General features: G+C 36.3%; 1 non-coding gene across 1 annotated transcript; it reads left to right on the top strand.

Annotated features, from left to right (window-relative positions):
* Positions 1 to 7,596: 7,596 nt before the first annotated feature.
* LOC129400551 (U6 spliceosomal RNA) lies at positions 7,597 to 7,699 on the top strand. Its single transcript, XR_008627773.1, has one exon. It is a non-coding gene; the product is annotated as a U6 spliceosomal RNA (small nuclear RNA).
* Positions 7,700 to 8,008: the final 309 nt, after the last annotated feature.

Here is an 8,008-nt window from a genome sequence, read left to right as displayed (position 1 = left end):
CAGAGGCATTACAGCTTTTAAATCAGGGTTTATAAGGTTTAGTTTATGGCCAAATTTACTTGGTGCCATAGAACTGAAAAAATAATAATAAAATACTTTATACTGTATCTGAGATTTCAGAATCTCTCACACTTGAGGTGAATGACCAGCAATAGAATGAATTAATTAGGAAAGAAGACTCAGTGTTTTCTTTGAAAGAAAACAGGCAGATAATTAGAGGAGAAAACATGTTTCAGAGATAGGTGGCATTTAAGTCTGAAAGGAAAGAGTTCTTGGGCATCTTGTAGAAAAGCATCTATTCACTCATACAACATTATTTATTCATTGCAAGATACTATTCAAGATTGAGAGTACCAGTAAATAAGAGCTACTTCCCCCTTTGAAAATTAGGCATTTGCTTTTCTCTAAAGTTTAAGTGCTAGTGAGACTGCCAGCTTCTTTGTCCAGTTTCCATTCACCAGAAATCCCTGGTAATTATGGTTATTAATGGCAACAAACCACTTTTTGTCAAGTCCTGGTTCTTAGCTACTGCCTGGTGGCCTGGAGTTACTTTTGTTCTTGAAACCAGATCCTGAACAAGGGCTAGGGTTTGGTTGTTGCTCTAAAACCCACATCCCAGAGAGGCTGGAATCAACTGGGCTGGCTGATGTCTAACATGGGACTGAGAAATGGGTGCTGACTAAAAGTCAAGTTGGACGCATTATCTTGTTGCTTTTTGTCCCCAGTTCTTTGGCCTTTAAGTCAATGGGCGAATGGTACTCTATCTTTAGGTACAATGGTACTCTACAGAAGGCTTATTCTCAACTCTCCAGGTTAACTAAGACTCTAGCAATCAAATCCTTCCTGATCTAAAATTCAGATTCTTCCTTTATTCCCTGATGAGATCTTCTCTTCTTTATCCTTTCTTCCTATATATTTCCCTCTGCTCAATTTTAAAAATGTAAATCAGAAGTTTAACAGCTCACTTCTGTGATTCTTAATCGTCAAATTATTTTGAAATCCTCAGTGCCTATGAGTTGTAGCCTCTAGTTGCCTTATGTGTGCTGTCTCGTTTCCTGAGCTAGAATTCATGGGTCACCTCTGATTCTCAAAATAACCTAAAAATATACTCTAATGAAAATTCTGAGCCTTTTTCAATCTTTACTCTATGCTCTGTCTTACTGATATACTTACAGAATTCACAATCACGTAAAACCAATCACTTTAAAATTGTGGCTCCAAATGTAGATGCACTTCCTGTTATATCAGAAGTCCAAAAACAATTTTACAGGCTTTTGCAAGAATGAAAATATTTTACTGTAGCACTTACTTAGAGGTATTGAGGAACAATGCTCAGCTGTACCTCACTGTTCCTATTTATTTTTTTAGGGGGTGTTTAATTATACAACTGGAAGGGGAGGTTGAGACATCTATCTTTTTACTTTAAAAATAGAGAATAGATTTGGTATAGACAAGGTAGGGATTTTGAGATTGGCAGGCCATCGACTTCCTTGATGGTAGTCTATAATATCTATGTTTCTTGCTAAAATATAACTTGCAGCAAGTCTTAGTTTTTGGGTGCTACTGATTAAGCTTTTCCTTATTGTTTCTTCCTCGAAAAAAGTTGCAACGCTGCCTCTGCCAAGCAATTCCAAAGAAACAGGATGAAGGAGTTATGATCCTATGACCCAAGATATCAATGTCAGTTCCCTTGTCACTTCAGGCTTCGTCATGCAGTCCTGTACTCTTAAAGCCATTGTTGTTATTATATCTCTAGACTAGAATTTTCTTCTTATAAAATTTAATAATCTTCAGGCCATTTTCTTCCCAAGGGAAAAAAACTCAAAATCTACAAATTTTCAAATATGATCTATTGTATTGTTACTTTCTTCCTGGAAATCTTAGGACTCTTGTGTCCTTGAATTTGTGTGTGTATGTGTATGTGTGTGTGTACACACTGTCTACACACTGTCATCCCATTGCTCATAGATTTGCTCAAGCAGGCACCAGTAACGTCTCCATTGTGAGACTTGTTGTTACTGTTTTTGGCATATCAAATACGCCATGGGTAGCTTGCCAGGCTCTGCGGTGAGAGTGAAATACTCTCAGTAGCTTGCCAGGCTCTCCCAGAGAGTCGGAGAAATTGAACCCAGGTCGGCCTCATGCAAAGCAAATGCCCTACCTGCTGTGCTATCGCTCCTGCCCAGAGTTATATTACCCAAGATAATTAAAATATAATATACTCATATATTATATATAATATAATATACTTTTCTTTTTCCTGAAATGTTGGTGTTTACATGGATATTTGCAGGTACAACATATTATGCCATTTTCCTCTTAATATCACACCTAAATCATTCTGTTTCTATGTCATCTCTTACTCCCATCCTTTTCAAATGCCTTCAATTGAAGATTCTTTGTGTTTTACTCTATTTTGGATAACCACCAGAGTCTACCACTTCTATAGAGACTAAAGATATTTTATTCAAACATAAATTTAATTTTGCCTTGTCTTTACTGAAATTTTTAATGCATCTCATCTTTGCCTTTAAGAGCGGATGATGTGAGAAATCTATTAGTATGATCTACAGTTTCTGCTATGATATTTTTCATACCACATTGCAGCTATTTCCCATGTATAGTTGGTGTCATCAATGTTTTACTTATTTCTGTTCTCATGCAATAAAGTGACTTCCCCTTGATCATGAAACTCACTCTTTACTTTGTGTCCAACCGTAATGGCATGCTTCATTTAAAGAGATATTACCATAGGTAATCAAAATAATATCTAGAAAACTACAAGCAAGGGCTAACTGCCCTTGCATTTTTGCAATAACCACAAGAATAAGATGCCTAATGTATTCTTAATTCTAGGAGATTAAGGGACAATAAATCAGAGCCGTCACAGTTAAATTGTGCTTTCTTTGGTAGAGTCCTTTGCAATGATGAGTGAGAGCAAGTCTGGAAGATATAACCATAACCCCACTGTTTATTTTTTTGTTACTTTGATCTTGGGCTTAGCTTTCTACATGGTAAAAACAAACTGATGCGTTTACCATAAATATTTCTGCACATTGATCTTATTGAATTCTTTATTGCTGTTCAAAGCAATAAATCTTAATTGTTAGGAATTTTTTACTTCAAATTTATGTCTGCCTGGTGAAGTTTACTTATATTATGAAGTAATGCATTTCTTCCTCAGTAAAAAATGTGAAATAAGAAAGTTGTTTTCTTTTTTAGGCCCTTGTAGGACTTGTTATATATTAATCTGCATAGGCAGATTTTATATTAGCCTTATTTTCAGCATTGAGATATGTCTTCCTTTTTAGGTGTAATTCTCCAAAGGACAGAGTTGTTTATTAATATTAGGAAATATAGGTCATATCTTCACAAGGAAAGATAAATATAAGGTGATCATAAAAATAAAGGCAAACAAATATGTAGGTGATTGTCTAGGAAAACTTGATTAACTAGACACCTGACCTAACTACAAATGTCTGCAATAAAAAAAAAAATCACATTTTTAGACAACAAGAAAGGGATGCCCTGCCACCACATAGGTGGGGTTGGGTGGTGGGAGGGATACCAGGATCATTGGTGGTGGAGAATGGGCACTGGTGAAGGGATGGATACTCAATCAATGTATGACTGAAACGTAAGCATGAAAGTGTGTAAGTCTGTAACTGTACCACATGGTGATTCATCAAAAAAAATTAATTAAAAATAAATTATATTTTTTATATTTTCCAGCTTACTTGAGCTTCTGCACAATAAAAAGAACTTTTTGGAAGGAATAATCCCAATGTGTACTGGAAAACTGATTTTCTTTCCTTTGGGCAGAAAGACCGTGTGTTCCATGGTCAGCACCTGCTTCTCTCTGGGCTTTCTGTCCAGCTGTCCAATATAGGAGAGACGGTGACATTTACAACCATTACAAGGCAACTGGCCTGGCCGGCCTGCCACAATCGGGCCCAGGTCCAAGTGGCTACCATCTGGCAGGACATCTGCTTAGCCACCGGGAGGGCTTAGGATGAAACTACATGCCCACAGAGAAGACATTGAACTCTGTCCTTTTGGGGAGGAGAATATGTTACATTTCCATCCATGCAAGAGGAAAACAGAGTTATCAGAGGCAGGCCTGGTTGTGCTATGATCTTTCACGAAGCCTTCAGGTTTGGAACCCTGACAATTTATTTCCAATACATTTTATGGAAACATGGGGCTCTGAGGCCAATTTGACTAGGTTCTCATTTCAGACTCAGTACTTGACTATGCGACCTTGGAGCAAACAACTAAGTCATGCTGAATCCTTCCTTCTTTTGATGCCAGCTGTGTATTTTTTCTAATGTACTATAGATTTTGTCATGTGTTCTTAAATACTGAGAGTATTGAGGATCTTATTTAGGGCCCTTCAGTAGTGCTCAAGATCTAGTCCAGTTGGTGCTCACCCAGTGTCCCAGCATAACTGAACATTTATACTTCTGTGAATCTGTTATAGACTTCTACGTGTATGTTTTTTAATTTGATATTTTCTCTTTGTAAACTCTTATTCTATCCTTATCAAGGTAAATCATAACAAGGCAAATCAGCTAAGATACCAATGTCTTCTTAAATATGCATTTTCATACCTCTAGGCAAGGATTTTTTCATATCTTTAATATTAGATGAATGGACGGATGAATGGAAAGGATGCTTATTCATGTTATCCCAATTCTTCAACAATTCAACTAAATGTCATCTTGAAAAAAGATATTATGACTCAATGGCAAGGAATTAAAAGCTCTGTCCTAGAGAAGATTGTCAAAACCACACACTGCTTTCCCATCCAAATCTCTCCCAGTCTGTAATTAAATCCAGTCCAAATGAGCAGCTAGACAGAGATGACTCAGGGAATTGGTGATTTGCTGTTATTGGTCTAATATAGACATTTGTTTGGCTTAATCTATTCAACTTAAATGATTTTAGAAAAGTAATATTGTATTGCATGCTGTCACTAGACTTAGAAATAAAGATAAAGCTGTTTTGCCCTTGAAAATACTCTGTGTGTGTGTGTGTGTGTGTGTGTGTGTGTGCACTACATTTGAGGCCAAGACGCCTCATATCACAGAGAAGCAGTTATCAACTTTAGGTAATTTGACAAACCCTATGAACTTGCTATCCAGGAACAAGTCTGTAGCCTGAGATCTGATTTTCCATTATTATAATTTTAATATTTTAGTCAATTCTTGAGTTAAATAGATATCTGTTATAATCTTTTCAAAGGCAATCTCATTCACCTGAATTCATCTTAAGTAGTACAATTTTTTAAAAATAATAAATATTAACAAATTTACTTATATAGCAAATATTTTTTAACATTTTTTTGGGTTTTGAGACCACATTTGGTGATGCTCAGGGCTTATTCTGGCTTTGTGCTCAGGAATAACTACTAATAGTGTTCAGGGAATGTTATGTGGTGCCAGGGATTGAATCAGGAATGGCTACATGCAGTGAGCTCTCTATACCCTGTACAGTCTCTCTAACCCCAAATATTTTTTAAATGTACAATATATCCTAATGCCCATTATTAAATATGGAATAGATAGTGAAGCACACAAATATAGATCTTATCTTCTGGGGACCTCACAATTACCCAGGTTGACACAGAAAGTATCAGGTAAAGAGAATATGTGAGCAGAATGTGTAAGGAGTAAAAATGTCAGTAAAAATGAAAAATTGTATTATTTGCATATTCTTTTCATGTGTATCATATCATGTCATCCTTCCATACACTTTGATGCAAGTGGGACAGATTATTTCTATTTCATAGGTAACAGAACTAAGGTGAAAGACATTGCCCGTGCTGGAGCGATAGCACAGCGGGCAGGGCATTCACCTTAAGACCCAGGTTTGATTCCTCCTCCCTTCTCGGAGAGCCTGGAAAGCTACTCAGAGCATGCCTTCCGCACTGCAGAGCCTGGCAAACTACCCGTGGCGTATTTGATATACCAAAAACAGTAACAACAAATCTTACAATGGAGACATTACTGGTGCCCGCTCAAGCAAATCTATGAGCAATGGGATGACAGTGACAGTGACAAATTTTCCTAATACCAAGTGAATTGAAGTGTTGATGGGGCTGACAGGTAGCAGGTGTGCACAATTTGCACATGTGAATATTTCATTCAATCCCTGAAACTGCATCATCTCCTGAATACTGCTTGTATAACTATGGAGACACCCAAGAACTGCCAACTATACCGTTAGTGGACCCCAAGCACCAGAGGGAGTGGGCCCCAGCACTGCAGTGTCCAAACAGCACTGAATCCCAGGACTGCAGGGCTATAGCATGAAATCATCTCGAGAGGTTGGCCAAGTACCACTGGAAGTAGCACCTTAGGCCATCTGAGTATTTCTTACAGTGTCTCAACATTTAACTCAGACAAAGATAATTCTAGAAATAACTTTTGCTATGTATTGGTGTGTTTGGGATCCCACACTCAGTGATACTCAGAGGTTACTTCTGGCTCTACACTCAGGAATCACTCCTGGCAATTCTCAGTGGAATATATGGGGTGTCCTACTTGCTGTGCTATCTTTCCAGCCCTCTAGAGATTTAAGTAAGCACATGAAAGCATTTTAAGTGAAAAAGAACACTTACCTCAAACCAACACTAAAGACTTTTAAAATAAATGAAAGATCTCTACATTAGGCTGAATTCATAAAATACATAGTATTTTTCTAATATTGACATTAGAGTATTTAATAATGCTCTCAACATTCTCTTCCTTCTCCTCCTCCTTTTTTCTCTTTTATATAATATTGCTACTCTTATTTTGTAATCTTTTCTTTATGCAATCCTTCCTCCTCCTTGTTCTTTTTGTTCTTCTTGTTCTTGTTATCCTCCTCCTCCTCCTTCTCCTCCTCTTCCTCCTCTTCCTCCTCTTCCTTCTTCTTCTTCTTCTTCTTCTTCTTCTTCTTCTTCTTCTTCTTCTTCTTCTTCTTCTTCTTCTTCTTCTTCTTCTTCTTCTTCTTCTTCTTCTTCTTCTTCTTCTTCTTCTTCTTCTTCTTCTTCTTCTTCTTCTTCTTCTTCTTCTTTTCTTCTTCTTCTCCCTCTTCCTCATTTCCTCATTACCATTTGTTTAACTGGTTTTCCTATCATGAATTCTTATAGTAGTGTAGGGAGCCAAGTAGCATTTATTTTTCCATTTTATTTGCTTAATTCCTTTGTTAAAAGTTAACACACATAGCTCTGAGGTTTCATATCTAAGTCTTGAACTCTATTCCACTTTAATGAGAATATTACTTTATCCCAGTACCATTGTTATTACTATAGTTAGAAGTCAAAGAAAGCAACACTTCCAGTATTATTTTTTCTCAAGATTGTTTTAGCTATTCAAATATTTGTATTACTCTTAAAAAAATTTTACCAGTATTTATTTACTCTAAATCCCAAAGTATCACTGCAGCACTGTCATCCCATTGCTCATTGACTTGCTCGGGCTGGTATCAGTAATGCCTCCACTGTGAGACTTGTGTTACTGTGTTTTTTTCTTTTTTATTGAATCACCGTGAGATAGTTAGTTACAGCTTTCATGTTTGGGTTACAATCTCACAATGAATGACAAAAAACGTTTGCACTTCTGCAGCAAATATAGTAAAATTGGAAGAGTTCAGAGGGGATTAGCATGGTACTGAGAAAGGATAACATGAAAATTTTGAATCGTTCCATATTTTCATTTAAGACAAATGGAATGCTCCATATTTTTATTCTTCTAGCCAAAGTTGCATAGAAAAAAATAATTCCATAGGAGTTTTTGTGCAAATTCCTTGAATCTGGATAGCACTTTTGGCAGAATGGATATTTAATCAATGTTTATTCTTTCAAATTCTGATCAAAGAATATGTTTTTTATTTTCTTGTATCATCTATTATAGTGATTATAATTTTATTCTCATAAGACTTTCATTTTCTATGTTATGCTGATTCCCATATAATTGATTTTGGGGAGAAAAGTGTAAATTGTGTAATGTTTTTAAATTTTTTT

This window comes from Sorex araneus, chromosome X (assembly GCF_027595985.1).
Source record: "Sorex araneus isolate mSorAra2 chromosome X, mSorAra2.pri, whole genome shotgun sequence".
In the NCBI taxonomy this organism is placed as follows: Eukaryota; Metazoa; Chordata; class Mammalia; order Eulipotyphla; family Soricidae; genus Sorex; species Sorex araneus.
The sequence above is the reverse complement of the archived record's forward strand: the minus strand, read 5'-3'. Positions and strand labels throughout refer to the sequence as shown.